The 20,646-nt window shown below is 41.6% G+C and overlaps 1 non-coding gene across 1 annotated transcript; it reads right to left on the reverse strand.

Moving 5' to 3' along the window:
* Positions 1-16,124: 16,124 nt before the first annotated feature.
* Positions 16,125-16,182, reverse strand: LOC148826735 (U7 small nuclear RNA). Its single transcript, XR_016093263.1, has one exon. It is a non-coding gene; the product is annotated as a U7 small nuclear RNA (small nuclear RNA).
* Between the last annotated feature and the right edge of the window lie 4,464 nt (positions 16,183-20,646).

Here is a 20,646-nt window from a genome sequence, read left to right on the forward strand (position 1 = left end):
GGAACCTCTAGGAGACATCAACTGCAAAGTGACATGACTGAGAGCCTCTTGAGTCCTGCAGATACAGGGTACCTCATAATTTTAATGAAATCAAATGTGTACTGTACGTGTAAAACTGAAGCTGACCTAACAACCATCCCCTTTTCTGCAGAGCGTGTTTAATTGTACTGTTTCAGCACATCAGTTTTTTAAAAAAAATTTTAAATAAACCCTTTAGACAATTAGGAGGTACTGGTATTCACAAGGTAGAAGGTGGTGTTTTCAGAGGCCTAAAGGGAAACTGTTATACCCAATGATTAAATACTTGATGAGACATTTTTTACTGCATTGTTTATGTATGATCTGTGTATCTCAGCTGAAAAGCTGAGATAAAATAAGATGTATGCATCTAAATAACTGGACCTCAAATAGCAGACCTTATGAGCAATACTGTGTGTATTTATTTAAAATATTTATAGCTCCTCTGGAAAGTTGTTGGGGGAAAAAACCTCACTCGCACCAAACAAATTTATATTTCTAAATATCACAACATGTTCTAATTTAAGTCATTTTAATAACAATGAATAGTCACCTAGGCGTAACAGTATAAACATTTATATTGATTTAAATCGCGTTTAAATCACCTTTATTTAAAACCCATAAACAAAGCTGATACTGTTTAGACTTTTAATTATTTAAAACTGTATTACAGCAGCACAATGCACAATGCAACGTAAATCGCTTTCTTTGTCTTCTGTGTAATAATGTTCACCTCTCTGTCCAGCAAATTAACCATAGTAATAATAATGAACTTTATCGTATATGGCGCCTTTAAAGGTGGCTCCTCAAAGCACTTTACAGGTTAAAAACAATAACAACAATACTGTTAGGCTGGGCAAACGATTTTTTTTTTAAGAAATACAAAATGAGATATAATTATGTGTTCCGGCTTAGACATTAAGGAAGAGCATAACACGTGGGCGGCGTAGAGGTCGGCTCTGGCTTTCCCATCTACTGTATACACTGCAAGTACAACCCCCCTCTCTGCAGGAGTGCTGGCTGTGACGAATTAAACTGGTTTCACAGCGAAAGACACCTCCCCCCCCTCAAAAACCCAGTAAGTACAGTACTAGTTAAGAAAGGCTAGGCTCCTCAATGAAATCGCTTTAACATGCTAATACGTTGGTGTAACAGTCCGGGCGTGGCAAGCTTCTGATTTCAACCTGACCACGGCGAAAGGAACCCTTCTTTCATTTGAAGACAATGAACATATTTTAGCCATGAATGAATTAATAGCAAACATGGTTTACATAAAAGACATTTTTCCAAGAAAGTTTAGCCTTTGTGACTAATGAAACCACTAAATTAAGACATAAATATAAAAATCTTAAGATTTTTAAAATACATGACTTTGCTAAAATTTATTTGAAAATAAAAACGATCACAACCGCCAGGGAGGGAGAGAACAGGGGAGGGATGTTGGTTTTGCATAAGGGGCGGGGCTATGGAAATGAGGTCTGTTTGGGAATGTGGAGTTACATGTTCTGGCTGTTTGTGAATTATCGTTGTTGAGTATGGAGTGTTGAGGTATTAATTTTGTGTAATGCTTTATGTTGAAAATTGAGGTGGATTTTGTTTATCATAAAGAGGATAAACTGGGATGGGGGGAGGGTTTGGTTTTGCATAAGGGGCGGGATTATGGTAATTGGAGGAATTTGCGAGAGTATAATGGTTTGATATATTTGATTTTGTATTGTGGTTTTTTATCTATGTTTTTGGTTGGTATTATGTTTATATGGTTGTTTTTGTTGGTTGGCTGTTATTATGGTTATTAATAATACGATCTATAGTTGAAATCTGAGCCTAAATAAAAAGAAAAAGCAAGTGATTAGGTTTATGAGCAATCTAATTACTTATTCGTTTAAAACGCTATATAAAATAAAGTTTATTATTAATTTGCTGGACAGAGCGGTGAACATTATTATGCATAAGACAAAGATAACGATCCTGATCAGTTTAGAAATCTGTGTACGCTGTAAGGTTTTTACTTCTTAAACTTTTAAAATACACGTTTCGAATAGAAAGAAATCCTCTTCCTGGTACAGTCACATGAAGAGAGAGGCGAAACAGCCCTACACAGCCCTGTCGCAGTACACAAATATAATCATATCGTTATTAAATTCTTTAGATACGCGATTCCATATTATATTAGCAGAAAAGCTTAAACTACCACTTTTTCACACGCTATCTCACGTTAGTTAAATTAAATTTATTTATATATTATATATTTATATCTCTGACCAGGGGAAACGTCTAATTTTTTCAAAGAAATGTTTGTTCACAACGGCGACTGTCAGAAGATAGGACACAGCGGCTCAGGCACCCACTGAATGGAAAAGGGGCACTTTAATGTTCTGTATGGCTAATACTAAATCCAATACTAATATTCAATACTTTAATATCCTTTTCTGTATGTTTAACAATAGTGGGTACTGGCCTAATTCGTCCCTGCTCCCGTTGTTAGGTGTTAATGTGTTGTTAAGTGTGAATTTGTACCTGTTTCCCTGAGGTCTGGCTTTTTTTCTGGAAAACCATAACTCTGGTCTTGTCCAGCTCCAGCAGTGCCAGGTTCTGGCACAGCCTCTGTTCTGTGGGCGACAGTGGGACCAGGTTGTCTGCACAGAGCAGGAACTCGATTTCCATAATTAATGCAGATCAGTAAGGTCCAGCACAAGCTGGATTTGAACACACAACCTGTGCGTTGTTAGTCACGCATGTAGACCAGTAGGCTACAAGACAACTCGCATGAACAGGGAGGCGAAACAGCCCTACACAGCTCTGTCGCAGTACACGAATATAATCATACCGTTATTAAATTCTTTAGATATGTGATTCCATATTATATTCCCTATTAATCAAATTATAAAAGTATGCTTGTTGACTCCGGTATCACGTTAGTTAAAGACTTCGAAGCTTAAAATGTTTAGGGAGAAATGGAATACTGGTGTGTATGTTTTCTTTAAAGTACCAAGACCAGCCATATACTGTATGTTTATGTTCCAAAATTAATATCGTTTATGGCCTTCACACGCGTTACAGTATGCTCCTATTCTTTTTATGCTCAGCTACTAAGATTTCCCTTCAGTGGTAAAATTCAATATCTACAACGGGCACAGCAAAGACGTTTACTGTAAGTCTTTCTACGACAGACCAACGGACCACGAGTGCCCATGTCGATCAACCAATCACGTACCGTGGTACCGCGCGTCATCTTGCGTCACAATGCGCGACGCTGTAGCCAATTACCTCCGGTACGTGTCTGTAACGCGCACTTTGAATGGCTGCATCTGTATATTCGACGAATCACTGCCCACTGGGAATGTTCAATTATGCGGCTGTTTACGCCAATTTAAAACATGTCATAAATGTTAATCGACCGTCTAAAATAAAAATGAAATCGAACCATTTCGACGTCTGTGTGGTTATTATTTAAAAAGAACACAAAACATGAATTAAAATCAACACAATATTTTTATTATACATTCGCTGTTATAGCGCTCAAGCTTTTTATAATACATGTTACATTCAAGCCATTTTATTACAAACATTTTTAACTACATTGCTCACGCTTTTTAATATACATTTCAAGTCATTTATCACAAACACACATACCCACAGAAAAAATGTTACAAAGTCAACCATGTGGGTCTAGGTATTAATGATCATCTCCTTTCTGCGGTTATCTTAGAGACCGGGTCGGCCGTCGACATCTCTACCAGTTGTTTTAAAGTTTTGACCGATGCTGCACAACCCAACTGGGTAGCCTTGAGTTTTCAAGTAGCTCTCGGTTACCAGCGTTGGCTAGCAAGGTGCCCGGCATGTTGATTTCTGCCATAGCCTCCATGAACACATCCCAACCTTTTGGCTTCTTACCGACCACAACTGCTTGCTGCTGCGTGACAGCCCTGACAAGACCAATCATGTGAGAGCCCTCAACGGGTGCCCCCTTGTACACAAATTCCCCCTTTTCATTCCAGGCTATTAATGGTTCATTGCGGGCCATAGTCTTTAACAATATCTCGGCATTTCTCCGGAACCGCTGAGACACGCTGTCCAAAATATACCCAAAGTCAGCGTCGCTCGATGACGGCGGTTGTGCTAACTTGCGTGATAGCTCGGCGGGTGCATTTTCCGGTAGTACAACAGTTAAAGTCCCCTTTTTGGAAGTCCCCTGGCGTACTAATGTCAAATACGGTTGTAACACCTCACTGTACAATTTCACTTTTTCATATTCGGCCAGATGTGAGTTCTGAAGAATGTCTCTCATTTCATCATCCAACTGACGGGTTGTTCTTTTTCTTACATCGCCCTCAAGCCCAGACTGCTCTCGGAGTCGATCGAGCTGTTTCTGAGGTACCAGGTACATTTTTCAGCGTGCTCCATTATTGACGTTGTACAAGCCCCGTAATCAATGGTACTGCAATACTCAACAGGGTCCCGATAAAACCACCAGACTGGTTCACCAAGAGTCTCTTCCTTTTAAGAGAAAGACCCTTTTGACTCAAAGTCTTTATAAGCTTACGCTTTCTCTTCAGGGTCCCAAACTGCTTAGCAGATAACGGTATGTTCCCTTTCAATTCAAGGCAATTTCAGCTATGGCCTGTACAAGATCATTTGTAGCCCCGCAGAGAATAGCTTTCCGCTGACTGGGGCTGGCTTTCACCAGAAAATGTAAGAGTCAGGTTTCTCCGAACAACATGACAATGCCCTGAACGTGTTTTTTCGACTGAGTCTGTGGTTGCAAGATCACCGACTTTTAGATTTTTTAAATACATAAGCCGTGGGTACATCTGGGGGGAAAAGACCTCTTCGCAAGCGATAGTCATCTGGGGTGTCGGCATTTAAATCCACCAACAAGTAACCGAAAGGTTTTTTTAGTAGCGTCATCGAACGCTTCAAAAAAAAATGTGGCTTAACCGGGGTACATCTGCCGGGACAGGGTTGTAATCTGTAGTTTATCTCTAGGGTTTTTAAACAGCACCATGTACTTTGTATCTAACGCAATGGTTCTACTTTTCCAGCCTTGACAAAACACATTTTGGACGATATACATGATGCTGAGGTTTCGGTGGTGTACGTATTTGGTAAAAGCTTTTTCTATCTCATTATTTTCACACGCAGACTCCATCAAATCATCAACTATTATCAAATTTACTCTACCCGGCGGCAGTAGCTGGTCGCCGGAAAACGACGTCGGTAGTCCTTCTATAAACTGAATGTATGGAAATTTCACAAGCAACTCAGCGTATAGAGGTTGCCAGCAGCTGTAACACCAGACTATGTTTTCGGGTTTACGAGTCATAACGGTATCACCGTTCTCCAAGAGCTGTTTTATAAAATAACTTTTACCGCAATTCGAGGGTCCGGACAAAATGCATGAAAAAGGGTGTTTTAACCTGACATCCATCGTGTTAATATCCGTAGGGCAACAATGTCAAATTTTCTTGCAGCACCCGCTTGTCGTACACCACCTTCTGGGTTTTCTTTAAGGTCCAGGTCTCAATGCGCCAATCCTTTTTAACACGCACGATCATCGGATGTTGAATAGAAATGTGTTTAAATTCCCGGCACTCTGCATAAGGGTTAACGCCATAGTCAAAAACCAAGTCCCGCAGACTCTCAATGTTAACTTTTTCACAGATGTTCACATTGAGCGTAATGCCTTTTACCTTTAAACAGGCTTTCCCTCCAGACAGTTTGTACCCTTACAACTTAGGTTCTGTTGATACAAACTCGGTGATGTGTTGTCCAGCAGCGATTTCGCTGGTCAGCTCACCCAAGTAGTCACCCAGCCCCGGATTCCACTCACCCTCCCGGCTCACAAAGATAACGGAATCTGTGTCGTGGTACAGACAGCAGCCTTGCAAAGCGTTTAGCAGATTGTATAACTCCAAGCGGGCATAGGCGGTTTTAAAGCTAGCGATGAAAATGTTAGTGTTTGAACAGCCTGTATAGTGGTCTTTAGTGTGTTTCCACGTAACACAGGCTGTGTTTTCATCGATAAACTCACAGGCTGACACCTCATGATATGGCGTAAATAAGTACCTGAATAATTCATCGGGCTTTCTCACAATGGTGGTCTGTGGTAAATTGTCTCTTTGCCCATACTTGCCCCACAAACTGTTCAAGGCAATTTTTGAAAGCTGTCTTTTGGCCGGATTCTTTTTAATGTTGCCGGGGTCCAGCCAGACACCCTCTTTTTCATAATATTCGCTGATATATCTTTGTTGTTTCCCGACATCTGTACACCACTCTGAAAACCCCGAAGCTTCCTGTTTCCCTTTCAGATGCAGTTTGTTGTAGTTGGAAAAAAGATCGTGGGAGGCCTTTTCGAAATGTCAAATTTAGTAAATTTTACACGCTCTATACCCCAGATCTAAGGCCATCTGTAATTCCGGGGTGCACCAGACACCAGTCAAGACGCGATCTTCATCACTGTGCTCGCAGGGGGTGGTCTGTTTTGTTTCAGCACACGTACGACACAGTGTGAAAAACAGTTTTTTGTCAATTTTGGTTGGAAGAACTGGAAAGTACAAACGTCTGGGTGGGTAAACTTTCACCTTCGCTAAACCGAAATACCGTTTTAAATCTCCAAACCTGAGTGGGGTTGAACCACCAGCTCTCTGTTTAATAGTTGCACAGGGACACATTTTCACCATTCATATGTTTGTAGTTAAAGAAAATAAAATACTGGCATTTTCCTGCCAGCCGGCAGTATTTCTTCTGCACTGACGAAGATTAATAAAGAACTTTATTTCATCTTTCGCAGGCTGTAATTTCCAGAAAAGGAAGTGAATACTTGTATTAAGCTAAATCAAGCCGACGGAGATGCACTGCCGTTGTTTTTCTCCACTTTTAAGTGGAGAAAGTGGATAAGCAAGATTTGTATTTTATCTTTCGGAAGTTGTATGAATTTCTTGAAGTTCAGAAATAGCTTGTTCCAGAAAGGAAATGAACACTTGCTTCAAAGTAAATCAAGATGTACTGTATGTCTCTCTCGCTCTGTCTGCTCTTATCTGTTCACCTCTCTCCTCTTCTCTCTGGCAGTCTGTGTAGAGTATCTGAAGGGAATGTAACACCACTTGGCAAAGAAGAAAAATTCTCAGAGGCAGAATAAAAAATCAATATTCTCCTGGTTCTCCTCTGTGAACTGGGCTCAGGGCTCACTGATCTGGCAGCTGTGGGCTCTGTTCCAGGTCAGAAGCAAGAAGTTTCTATTAACCCTTTCCAGGACCTCCATCCCTTCAGTATTACTGTCTTTACTGTATGTCAGCCTCCAAACATGTTTTATAAATATTTTATAACACAAGTGAGTGTGGAGTTATCTTAGTATTTATGTAATAAACACCAGCAGTGACACTGTGATCAGTATATTGATTATCAGTAGCCAATGGTCTAAAGGTCATGTCTACAATAGTGACCAGTTGACCAGTCTGTAGCTCTGAGCAGTGGGACTCAGATCACACAGAAGACCTGTCTGTGTGTGATTCCACACCAGCCCTGGGATTCAGCTGCTCTCAGAAGTGTCTCACAGACAGTCTTATAAATTTACAATTAGATTAAGGCTTGTAACAGTTATACAGTTAATTTAAATCATCAGACCACCTATAGAAGTGAGAGCTGGGTGGAAATAAAACCAGTATACACATTTTAACCTCCAGAATCAGGAGTCTGATCTTCCTGGCTCTTATACTCTGAAGATTCGTGTAAAACCCTTAAAAGCGCTCATTTCAGGGACTCGTGCTTGTTCTCTGCTGCTCCACACGGGAACGCTTTGTAACGCATTAATCTGCGAGGTAAACTATTTTTTTCTTTTTAATGAATTTCATTCCTTGTTTTGTCGCTCTCCTCCTTCTCCAACTGTTATGATTCGCTTCTCTTCACAGCCCGGTGTGTTTTCATTTAGAGATGTTATATCTGTAAGAAAAGCCACCCCAGGCCCCAGACAGGAGTCTCCTCCAGCGGAGACGCGCTCTGCTCTGTCAGAAAGAGCGCTGTGACGTCACAGACACCAGCCAGAGCGCCAGTATCAGAGAGCGAGACCGCGGGAGGTGCGCTGAGCGCACAGAGGAGTGTTATTGATCACTTATCTATCGACAACCAATTAATTCAACTGAAGAACCGTAGAATAAATGATTAACTTCACCGATTGGTGAGTACTGATTCTTTTCCGGTTCTTGACCCTGTTTTAAATATCTAGAAAACAGTCAATAAAGACTGTATTGATCAATTACCATAGTGCGTTTAATGTTAATAATGTTCAATCTGAAATTAAACAATGATTATTCATATTATTATTTAGGTAACTGTATCCTAGAGCTTAGAAAATTATATTCCAAGTTGATAAATGTATGTAAGTAACAGTTTAAATGCATTTTTTCTAGTGTTTATAAATCATAAGTATGGTAACCACGGCGATAGGCGCCACGTCACTGTGCACGTCTAGGTGTCTCGCCTTCGTCACAAAGAGCGATGTGACGTCATGGGTAGCAACTAATTCTAATACTAGTGTATTCATGTTAATATTAGAGAGTACAACTGGTAGTTTTCATGTTAGTGTTCATGTGAGTATTAATGATGATAGCGATACTGATAGTTTTAGTTTTAATGTTCATATTCATGTTAATATTAATTATAATTATAGTGTTACTGTTAGAGTATTAACAGTAGTAGTAGTGTTTGTTTTAATGATAGCTTAACTGTTATTATAAGTAGTTTGTGTCAATGTTATTGATATTGTTATATGTATGTCTTAGTGATAGTGTTACTGTTGTAATATGAGGAGTTATTTGTGTTAATGTTAGTTATCGTGTATCTGTAGATACCTGTGTATGTGGTGTCTGTGCATGTGTGTCTGTAAGTGTGTGGTGTTTGTTAGTGTGTAAGCATGTGGGGTCTCTGAGTGTGTGGTGTCTATAAGTGTGTCTGTGAGTATTTGTAGCGTTTCTTTGTTTCTGTGAATGCATGTCTGTGAAAGTGTTTGTATGGTGTGTGTCTGTGAGTGTGTGGTGTCTGTCAGTGTGTAGTTGTATAAGTGTAAGTGTATGTGTGGGTATGTAATAATAAGAAATTATTAAGAAAGTCTTTGTCTTTTAACTTAAGCGTTCAGGATCCAAGCCCGTGTGCGGACGGTTGTGTTTCTTGAATCTCTTGTAATCATCAAAAGTCGTTGTTTAGTCCTTCAGTTTTTTCTCGAGTTGTCCAATGGATATTTTATACAATCCATACTTTTCATGCTCTTTTGAATTTTCCTTCACTTATGGAAAAAGTTCAAGGTGTTCTTGTCGCTGTGCTCCACATCTAGACGAGAGCACTTGCAACAGTACAGGACACGCAGTGAGGAGTTCGTGCAGCTTTCAGCTCAGTGTGGAGTGCAGAAGGAGGACTCGCTCGCTGAATGATCTCTCAAGAAATCCCTGGTGAGATTCAACAGGTGGCTTCTTCTACAGCCACGACAAGTCTGAAGACTTTCTCTGAATTTCCTGAATATAACGTTAAATTAGTTCAAATAATTTGGTAGTTAACACAACTAAATGCTTTGGAGGTATATTTAAAACAGCAGAGCAAGGCTTCAGGCACTTCGAGTAGGCATGAAATTAATTGTGTAAACCTGGATCTGTATAATCAAGAGTTCTCTTGTTCATAATATCTTTTTATACTTGTTAATTGAATATATCAATTGAGTATATCTGTTATATTTTTGAATGGGATGGGACTGTACACTGGTGGTTCCCAGGGGAAAAAGTGGGTATTGAGCCATTGGACATTCAGAGATTATATGTTGTGTGGGCGAATGTAACCGTGTGCGAAAGTAAAAAAATCCTCTTAGATGATCAAAGAATAAGTTGGGTGGGTGAATGTAACTGTGCTCTAACAATCCTCTTAGATGAAGTGCTACAGATGCAGCCGCAGAAAGTGTATTCGACTTACCTGTATAGTACTGCTGACACAAATGCTGCACGCTTGGGTTCGTAACACAAGAACCAACATAAATTCAACAGGGAGCTTCTGTAGCTGAAAACACAGATGAAACTGCTTGGTAGAACATCAGACTTTTAATCTGAGGGTCCAGCGTTCAAGTCCCTGTTCGGGCGGTTGTGCTTTCCTTAAATCTATTGTGAATGTCATTATAAATCGTCTTGTATCTTTCACTCTTCTAGCTGTACTGTGGTTATTTTAAATGTTCATCACTTGCATTTTCTTTAGTGTTTCCTTTCACAAACCGAAAATGTTCAAGACGATCTTGTCACTGCACTCCACGGAGATAATCTAAATGAAATCACAGTAGAGTACAAGACACGCAGTGAGGAGCTCACGCAGTGAATACTCTTGAATACGACAAGAGGAAAGGCACACTACACATCTACAGAACATCACGTCCGAGTTTATATTGACATCAGAGATTGGACGCAAAGCAGTTTTTTTTTTAACAAAGGTTCATGGGAACCTGAATATCTTTGCTAGAAGTATTTCAGAATCACAATCAAATCGAGTACGATTTGCACAGATCTACAGTCTGCAATTAAAATACGGTTTGTGCCTTTTAAAAAATACGCTATTCAAAATGTTTCTAAAACTGGAGAGATATGTTTCGGAATGCGTCTTCCTGTAAAAATAAAATATCTGCATGTATCTACGCTATACGCAAAGTCTGAAGCCTGCTCCACAGAAGAACTATATTCAGAGGGCAAAAGAATTGAATATTTCACCAAGTGAGAGGAAGCATCTTAGAAAAAGGAGGTGCAGTCACTTCTACACATCATAACACCACATAGTCAGACTAAAACTGCTGAAAAACTACTCTCAAGGGTAACCCGGCCGAGCGCTATAAGGAGCTGGATTAAAGCTCCAGTCTCTTCGGGGGCGTGAGTTGGAATCCCACTGCTGCCCAGTATCTCCTTGTTAAGAATAACGGTTTTGTTGTTGTTGCTTCCATGTGATTTAATCAGTTTCAGTAGAATTAATTTGAACAATCATATAATAATCATATTTGTTTTACTCCTCCTATATTGCAATTTGTGCACAAAGATTTAATTTATTTATTTTAAAAACGTGTTAGCCTTGATGGGAAAAACAAGTGACATGGGAGGTGCGGTGGCCATGTGGTAAGGTGTTGGTCTTGTAAACAAAAGATCACGCGTTTGAATCCCCTCCGTTCCTGTTTTGTTTACCAAGACTTTCCTTTATCTAAATCGTCAATTGTCTTGCAATGTAGAAATCTCTGTAATAACAAGAAAAGAACTGTCAGTAGTAGTTAATAATCCTTCGACAAAACAACGGGCACATTCAACACCCCAGCCTCCACTGCTTGTCAGGATGGCCGAGTGGTCTTAGGTGGCAGACTCAAGGACTCAATCATGTGTAGTGACAGTTTTATATTATTCACAACACAGATTTCCCTTCATGTTCATTAAGATGTGTAATTTGTATGTTGGTTGTATAAGAACAGTTTCTTCAAAAGTCCTGTCAATTAACAGTGGAGAGCTAGCCGACGTACGTCTTCATGAAAACTCTCTTACAAGTGTCTTGAGCAAATCTGCAAAATTTTAAAAATAGTTTAGCTCAAGATGCAACGGGAGTATAAACGAATTCTCCCGCCCTCCATTCCAAGATAAAACTCCATGTGTGATTCTTATTTTCCTTGAAGTTAATGATGTTGGTCATTATTGGAAATTGCCCGGTGATATCAACTCAGGTACTCGGTTGTTACGTGCTATAATTCGATACATGCAAAGTATTTGTATTCCCACCAAGTCTCAAGAAGGTCAATCCCAGTGGGCAAAAGATGTAGAATAAACGTCTATTAAACACATACCTTAGACGTATAAATGTGGTCCGTAATTAGTCTAGAATGAAATTCTAATATACGTATATTGTTATACACCAATTATACATCTATGATTATATGTCCATTATACATAAATTGTTGGAGTTCTATTATACGGATAACTTTAGAGGACTATAATACATATATGGTTAAAGGTCTATTATACATCAAAGATAGGTTTTATAGGCATCGAAATTAGTAAATCAAGCCAATAATTTGGTTTCCAAATTTATTCTGAAAATATACAATCATTCACTCCTGAAAAATATTGAGTTCAAATTATACATTATATACAATATTGTAATCAACATATGGCTAATCATCAAAAATAAAAAAAACACAACTAGTAAACTTCAGCTACAAATTCTTGTAACATGGCAATATATTTACAAACACAAACTAACTACGTGAACATGCTAATATTTAACTCAAAACCACATTTTGATTCAAATATAAGTTTCAAAATTTACAACTTGTATATCTCCAAGAAAATCTTATTACAATGTGAAGTTAAGACGATTTTTACTGTTCACCATTTGCAAAGCCCTGTCCAATTGTCCTAACAGTTAGGACCAGCAACTTATCATTTTCAGTGTCCAGACTTCCAGGCCCACTGCCTTGCATACGCATTCTTCAAATAACGCATTGTGTGCTCCTTTATTTATTTTTCTGTTGCTGTTGGGTGGGGTTTCAGCACCACAGCTAGGAAAAATGTTATAATATTAGTACTCAGATAAATGATGATTAATCTCTTCTTGAACATAATCTAAAAAAAGAACCATTAAGGTTTACTAAGCTCAAAGCTTAATCAATGTATTAAGTTTAGCTTGCATCATAGTAATTGAGCAATAAAGTCTGTCCTAATTAAAGAGTACCCAAAGTTTGAAAGTACAACATAGAATAAGAGTACCTTTAATTGCTCTAAAAAGATTTGTGTCTCCCAGGCACCTCTTTTGTCTTTGATCTTTCTGGTTTGTGCCAGCAAAGTTGAATTCCACCATCAGTTCATTTGTATTAAGTCTGAAAACCAAATTATGACTGAGCTTAGACATTTCTCAAGCGAGTTTTCACTCATTGTTTATTTACTCAAATATTTAGTATCAAATGTACTACTGTAATCCTTATATTTTAAGAGACAATTTAGCAGTTTTACACCTTGCAAATTCAGTGGTTAACAAGGTATCTTTAAGCTAAATTTTGTTTATATTTTAACTTGATCAAAGTAAAAATGTAATGTAAAAACATTTAAAAAATCTATAAGCAATACCTTGACAACACTGTGAACACACTCTCTCTGACATCACTGTTGCCTACTCTCCAAAGTTGGTTTATCTGGAAATAATATTATATTAGAAATAATATTAGAAGTTATTTTTACTACTGGATCTTCACTAATCAACTAATCAGACATACCCATTACACATTTTCACATTTTAACTCCACTTTTCTGCAGTATTTGCTTAGTCCTAGAATACAAAGTGGCCATATTTCAAAGTTCAAAAGTTGTAGTAATTTTTTAGAACATGAAGCTTTTTATAAAACACTTTGTTTTGGCATTAAAAGATTAGCAAGATTATACATTATAAACTAAAAATAAGAATGTATGCCAGAGATGGATCCTATTAATCAGATGTAAGCTGATATAATATAATAATGACCTATCTGTAACCTAGAATACTAGTAGTGAATATTTTCTACACCACAGAGATAATATAATATCATACCAGTAGGTTTTGATTGTCCATGTTGTCAAGGACTCACTTGTGTGTACAGGACTCTTCCATTGTGCTCAGCCTCTTGAAGTAGAATTGTGAGTTCTGTACACTTTCCCGCATGCCTCAGTTCATCTCTGATCTCTATCAGGAGACCCAATACCCGAAACTCTGAAATCATTCACATTTTGTATCAGCATTTGTAAGGAATTAGGTCAGGAGTTTTTAACACTATTGTTATATTAGCATTACTGTAGTGTTGCTAATGTGCTACATGCAATTTATAATCTTAAAAATGTAAAATTCCCACATTTGTAGTTGATTTTGTGTGATCTTCACCTTCACACTATTTTATATGCCATTTATTTCTTATTAACGTACTATTTTTAATCAAAATAATATTAAGACCTGTATGTATTCAAATAGTATTATCATTATTTATACTTACGCATCAAAAGACGATTGCTGAGAAAAACATGACAGTATTTAACCTAAATGGCAAACAACAAATATCAGCAATGCATTGTGGTATATAATCAGAAAAGATGCTGTGTTAGATGTGTTTTCAATTTCAATTATATATGCATTTATTAATGTTGTCAATATTATTACGGTTGCAATTTAACCATGGTGAGAATCCCTGCCTGTCATACAGGAGAGTAGGGTTTGATTCCTGACAGGGAGCTAAGGAGCTTTTTCTATGACCTGTTTACAATTTAAACTTTAGTGTGAGACACCTTTCTTCTACAGAAATCTATTTTTTTAAAAAGGAGATGAATTAGTTATAACAACACAAAACATCAAAGTGAAGTTGCTTTTCAGCAACTCCTTGGTTACATAGGAATTTAGTTTTTTTGACAGCACGGTCATTTGCAAAATTAAACAAGGAATTGATTCACTCCTGTGGAATACTGTATAAAATGGAAGATGGGTTTGATATGGAAACAACTACACACATTTTAGTTTTTTTTTTTCCAATTGTACTCCCATCAAAGTGACATAAGAAAAGTCGTTGTCAGAAGTGGGATATGAAAACAAGCCACCAGGGGAGACCGATGTAATAACTTCACCAGAAATATATTGAAAACAAATGGGCTGTCACTAAGGAAATTCATAGAGAAATACAGGTCCCACCATAAAACACCATAAGGAGTGCAAAACATGTTAAGTTATTTCTGTACTTCATCAGTGTTGGTAAAAGAGGGACTCAAGGACACAAAGATTCTAGTTTGGGAATCAGGCTGATGAAGGGAAGTGTGACTTTGGACACAGGGCATTGCAGAGAGGAACAAATGGCGCAACGAAACAAAACACCAAAACCCCAGATTGAACCAGAAACCTTTAGAGCATCAGTCTAAGGCTTTCTCAGCTGAGCTATTTCAACCTCTGTGTATGATCCAACCTCTGCTGTCTGCAGTAGCCTCCCAAAGTTCCAGCATGAGTGCACGAAGAGGAGTGGTAGAGTGTTACTGCAACGTCATTCAGAAGGAAAGTGATCCAGCTCAGCTCTCTGATGTTTGGTAGATACATCTTCTTCATGAGTAATGTAGGATCAACTTCTTCAGGCTCGAGGAAGGGCTTGCATTTCGGCAGCAGTAACTGACTGAGTAGTGACTTCTAGAACCTGGTCTTATCAGGTTGCTTTGCCAAGTTTGTCAGTTCTGCTGAAATGACCTGTCTCTAGGAAATTTAGGAAGCAGAAGAATGACTATCTGAAAGGTGACATGATCTGCTGGCTGTTTGACTTGATCATGAATGACACAGGAAATGTGAATTCTTGCAATAAGACAAAACAAGATCCATAAAACACTGGCAGAAGTGCAAAATGTGAGAGGATAAAAAGACACCTGTTTCTGCCCGATTTCAAACAGGGGATCTTGTGCATGTGTGATGAACGTGATAATCACAATATTGCAGAAATGACAGCAGCACTGAACGTGGCGAGACGTAAAAGATTGTTAATTCCCTTCAAATACTCACAGTATGTTTATTCTGCTGTATTAATTTACTGTGCTCATCAGGCAGTAACAAACCTGTTATCTACACACTGCTCCCAGAGCTGGATAGGTGACTCCACATTCTACAGCTCTCTAGCAATAGAGGAAGTCAGACTACAGAAATGGAGAAAATCTCCTCTTCAGAATGTGGAAATATATTCCTGAGAGAAGTCCTTTCTCGAAGTTCAACACTCTCTGCAAGTCACCCATTCCCACCTTGCGCAGGGTAGTGGTTATCACATTCTCTTAACACACCAAAGGGTTTCAGTTTGAAAGCAGGCGAAAACAAGTGATCACTTTTCGCACATTTGTCACTGCTGACGTTGCTTTATGAATCTATTTTCTATACTGTGCTGATCAATTGGAAACCAAAAGGCGAAAAAGACACGTTCCCTCACCTAAGGTTGAATATTAGGAATCAAAACTGCTCGAGTGTATGGAAGCACACAGCTTTATCAAGATTTCCAAGTGCAAGATCTTTTTATTAATAGAAGACCCTATTTATGTTGTATGAGAAATATTAATACAGAATCTTTTTTCACCAAATAAATGGGCTTCCTGACTTCAGAAAACCTTCTAGACAAATACTAAAAGAGCAAAAATTCCAATTGGTAAATGAAATGAAAACACATACCCTACCAAACCTCGAGTACAGGCCATTCAGGGTGATAATACAAAACCATTTATAATTCAACAAATAAAACCTGTCAACTGGTAATCACCACTTATCATAAAAAATAAGTAGCAATACACAGTAGGTGACTCTTGGGTGCAAGTTAAATCCATGCAAGAAGGGGTTTAGTGTTATATTTCCAAATCAGATATGCAAATGAGAGATCTGGCCCAGCCAATCTCAAAGCTCCCTTGGTCTGGAATGGAGCTGCTCCCCTCTTCTAGTTATTCACACTGGAGTTAGGTTACATATTAGCACATTTCATCTAACAGTTGCTCCAGAAACAAAAAACGTAAAGAAATGACCTGGAATGTGACCACACCTATTAGAATGTAGTTCAACAGATAACTTGAAAACCTTGTCATAAGATTTTTTTTGTTCTACAAAATATACTTTATTCCGCAAAAAAAAAACATCTCAAAAGGAACATCTCACACATATTAACACTCCATGTAATAAAAAACAACGACGTAACGGAGATTGATTGTCCGTTATCAATCTTTGCAAGTGGGGGCGAATTTGAGCATTTAACAGAGTTCCTCCAAACCTAGCACTTGCTATTTTCCTTTAATCCCTGTATAGGGCCCAAAGTCCTTTCCAGCGCTCCCTCGCCGTGGGGAAACCCCATTTGGCGACTAGGCGCTTCGTCCTCCTCCTGAGGTCCGATGGGCTCCCGCAGCGCCCGACAGAGGTTGCAGTAGAAGATGCAGTCGAGTTTCATGGGGAAATGTGGGACATCTCGACCCCCTTCCTCGACCGGCTGACACATCCGTGATGTACTCGTACTTGCCGCCCCAGACGAAGCCGAAGATCATCCCTTGCAGCGCTCGTCTGAGTCTGGCCGGCAGCGGGTACACCACCGCCAGGTAAACCAAAGCCAGCAGGATGTCTGCTTTCAACACCATCACTTTCCCTGTGTAGGACAGCGACCGCGTTTTCCACAGACCCAGCTTCGCGTTCACCTTGGCGATCCTCTTGGTCTAGTTGTTGGTCTCGTTGTCCTGGCTCTGGAAGGAAACCCCCAGTATTTTGAGGGGCTCTGTGCAGAGCTCGAGACCCTCCGGCGCCGTCGTCCTGTGCTTCCAGGGCCCGAAGAACTTCAGTTTGCTCTTTCGGCGGTTGAGTTTCGACCCCGAGGCTCTGGAGTTTTGCTCCATGACCTGCAGGGCCCTTCTCAACCCCCTGTCTGACCTCAGGAACAGCTTCGTGTCGTCGGCGTACTGGGAGATCTTCAGGGTTTCCCCCGTGCCTCCCGGTATCTCCAGGGTCCCGTCTCACCGTCTCTGCTAAGGGCTCTGGCACCTTGCCTTTCTCCATGGACAAGAGCGCTGCCTTTAGCTCCTCGGCCGCGATCGGACCCTCCAAGTCCTCCCTCACCTCCTCCGGTACTCGTGCCTTCGCCTGCCTCCACCTCCGTCTGCTTTTCTGAAAAGAGCTCCGTGTAGAAAGCGGTGGCCGCTTCTACCTTGTCGCTCTCGTCCAGCACTTCCTCTCCATCTCCCCGTCTCAGGCCGTGGATCACCCTCTTTTTCTGGGCTCCTCGGACCTGATTGAGTTTGCGGAGCCTCTCCTTCAGGTCCCGTGCCCGGGCTGAATTGAAGGCTCCTCCCCCGTTAGCCGAGCTGTACTCCTCCTCTAGTTGTCTCTGGAGTCGTGCAGCTTCCTTCCTCTCCCTGGCCGCCTTCCATCTGCAGTACGTCTGTGCCAGGGTTCGGGTCCTGTCTTTCACCGACTCCCACCATTCCACCATGGAGCTGTAGCCGTCTCTCAGATCAACCCAGCTCGCGTAGTCTTTACGAAACAGTGCCTTGAAGTCGTCTTTCTCCAGTATCTCCTGGTTCAGCTTCCAGTACCCACGACTGAATGCTGGCAGGTTGGTGTTAGCCACCACCGTCAAGTGCTCGTGGTTGGAATACCACTCCGGGGACACCGTCGCCAACTCCAGGGAGCAGGTTGTGTGCAGAAAGATGTAGTCCAGGTGGCTGCACACTCCCCGGGAGTTTTTCCATGTCGTTCCGGTGTCGTTAGGGCAACACCGTCTGAAACTGTCTACCAGGGAGAACTTCTTGAGTAGCGACTCCAGCTCTGCCGAGCTAGCGTCGCTCCCCTTCTCCCGGTCAACGTTGAAGTCCCCGCCAAGCACCACCTGTCTGTTGGTGGTGCAGCAGCTGGCCAGGTCAGCAAACACTTCCTTCAGGATAGAGGGTTCTGTTGGAGCATAGACGTTAATTGCTCTCAACTTCTGCCCCCTCCAGTCGATGTCTGCGACCAGGATCCGGCCCTGCACCACCGAGAAGAAGGAAACCAGCGTCATCTCTGGATTTCCGAGGAGGATTCCCACTCCGGAAGAGTGGACCCCTCCTACGCTCCAGCATGATTCTCCCTTTGTCCATTCCCTGGTGAATGTCAGCTTGTCGCTTTCATCCTTCAGGTGGACCTCCTGTAAGAAACAAACTGAGAAAGACTTTGAGGCCAGATCATGAAAGACTCCTCGTCTTTTCAACGGGTCTATCAGCCCTCTCACGTTAGTTGTTAGAAAGGTAAGTTTCACAATCATGATTAAACAAGTGAAAGTTGAACCTCCTCTCTTTGTGCTTACAGTGGAAAACTTGGGAGTCTACATCTGGGCACTGTTTAGCCTAGATGTAACTCCTCTTGTTCGGGTCCTGGGGGGAATATGCTGGGCTCCCTCCAGGTCTCGCTGGGGACTGAAAGGTAAACATGCTGGACAGGTCCAGTCCTACCATCAGTCCCGGCTCCAGGGCGGCTTCAAAGTAATCCTCGTCTTCCTTGAGGGTACTCTCCACCACCGTTTCGGGAAGGCTTTTTTCTTCCCTTTCTCCAGGAGTTTCGGGGACCTCTAGTTGCTCCTGGGCCTTGGGGGAGGGGGGCTCCACTTCCTGGGCTGCCTCTTCGTGTTGTTCATGGGCCTTGGGGGAGGGGGTTCCGACTTCCTGGGCTGCCTCTTCCTGTTGTCCCTGGGCCTCGGGGGAGGGGGTTACCTCTTCCTGGGCTGCCTCCTCCTGTTGTCCGTGGGACTCGGGGGAGGGGGGTTCTGTTTCCTGGGCTGTCACTTCCTGTCGTCTTTGGGCCTCAGGGGGGAGGGTTTCCATTTCCTGGGCTGCCTCCTCCGGTTGTTCCTGGGCCTCGGGGGAAGAAAGTTCCGTTTCCTCTAGGATGAGGAAACGGTTCTCCCTTACCACTCTTTTCTTTTGTCCTTCCGAAGGTGGATCCGCCCTGCATCTCTTCTCCCGCTTTCTCTTTCCCTTCTTGCTGGGAGTTATTAGGGCCCTTTCTCTGGTCAGCCATTTTGTCTGTCGTCCTGGCAGGCATCTTGTGGCACTGGTGCGGCTGGGGGTGTGGCCTCGGCAGTTTCGGTTCTCTGCGGGGGAGGTGCGGGTTCTTTGTTCTCACCTCTCTCCCTTTGTCTTGAGACCGGTTTCTGCCGGCCGGCTTCCACCACCTGCGCAAACGAAGGTTTGCTTACCTTGCATTGGTGAAGGGGGTGCTTACCTTTTTCTCTGATCATTTTCGTTGCCTTTTCATATGAGGCGTCCGTGGCCATGTAGGCCTCCATGTACCTCTCTGCCTTGTTGTCTTGCAGGCAGTAGAGATCTCCGGCCACCAACTGCAGGATCCCTTTCAGGAAGGTAATGAAAAAGGATTTCGCAGTTGTCATCATCTCTGTTTTCTTGGTCCAGTGGAACCGGATCAGTGTCTTCTTGTCTGCCATCTGGAAAGGAGAAAAAAGAAAAAAGGAAAGAAAGAGAGAGAGCAAGGTCCTGTGGAGAGGAGGGTTTAGCTGCTAAAGGAGCAGCAAGGGAGCCCTGGCCTTTGTCCTTGTGTGCAAAGCCCAGCTAGGTGCAGGCGCAGGAGGAGAGAGAGAGAGGGAGCGGATAGTCCTTCCGAGTCGCAAGGAAGAAAGTAAGAACTGCTGGCAGGCCACGAGTACCTACTCCCCGCCTAGAGGCCAAGAATGCAGAGAGAGAGAGAGGGAGCGGATAGCGCTTCCAAGTGTCGAGGAAGAAAGCAAGCACTGCGGGCAGGCCACGAGTACCTACTCCCAGCCAAGAGGCCAAGGAGGCGGAGCAAGAGAAAGGGGGAGGGGAGAGGATAGAGGAGAGAGAGAGAACGTTGCTGCCGGATCCCACCCAGCTCAGCTGCTGCTTGGCCTTAACCCCCTAGGCTCAACCTAAGGCGATACCAGCTCAAGCATTCTTCAGGATCTTCGATCGCCTTCTAGAACTTTGGAAAGACAGGAACTGCGGGCATGCCACTTGAACTTGATCTTAGCCAAAAGGCCGATAAAATTGGATTCCAGCTCACTGGCCCTGCAAAACTTAGTTCAAGACTTTAAACTCTCAGACACATATAGATGTATATATCCCACAACAGCAG

The sequence above is a fragment of the Atractosteus spatula genome, chromosome 10 (genome assembly GCF_055471065.1).
Source record: "Atractosteus spatula isolate fAtrSpa1 chromosome 10, fAtrSpa1.hap1, whole genome shotgun sequence".
NCBI classification, from domain to species: domain Eukaryota; kingdom Metazoa; phylum Chordata; class Actinopteri; order Semionotiformes; family Lepisosteidae; genus Atractosteus; species Atractosteus spatula.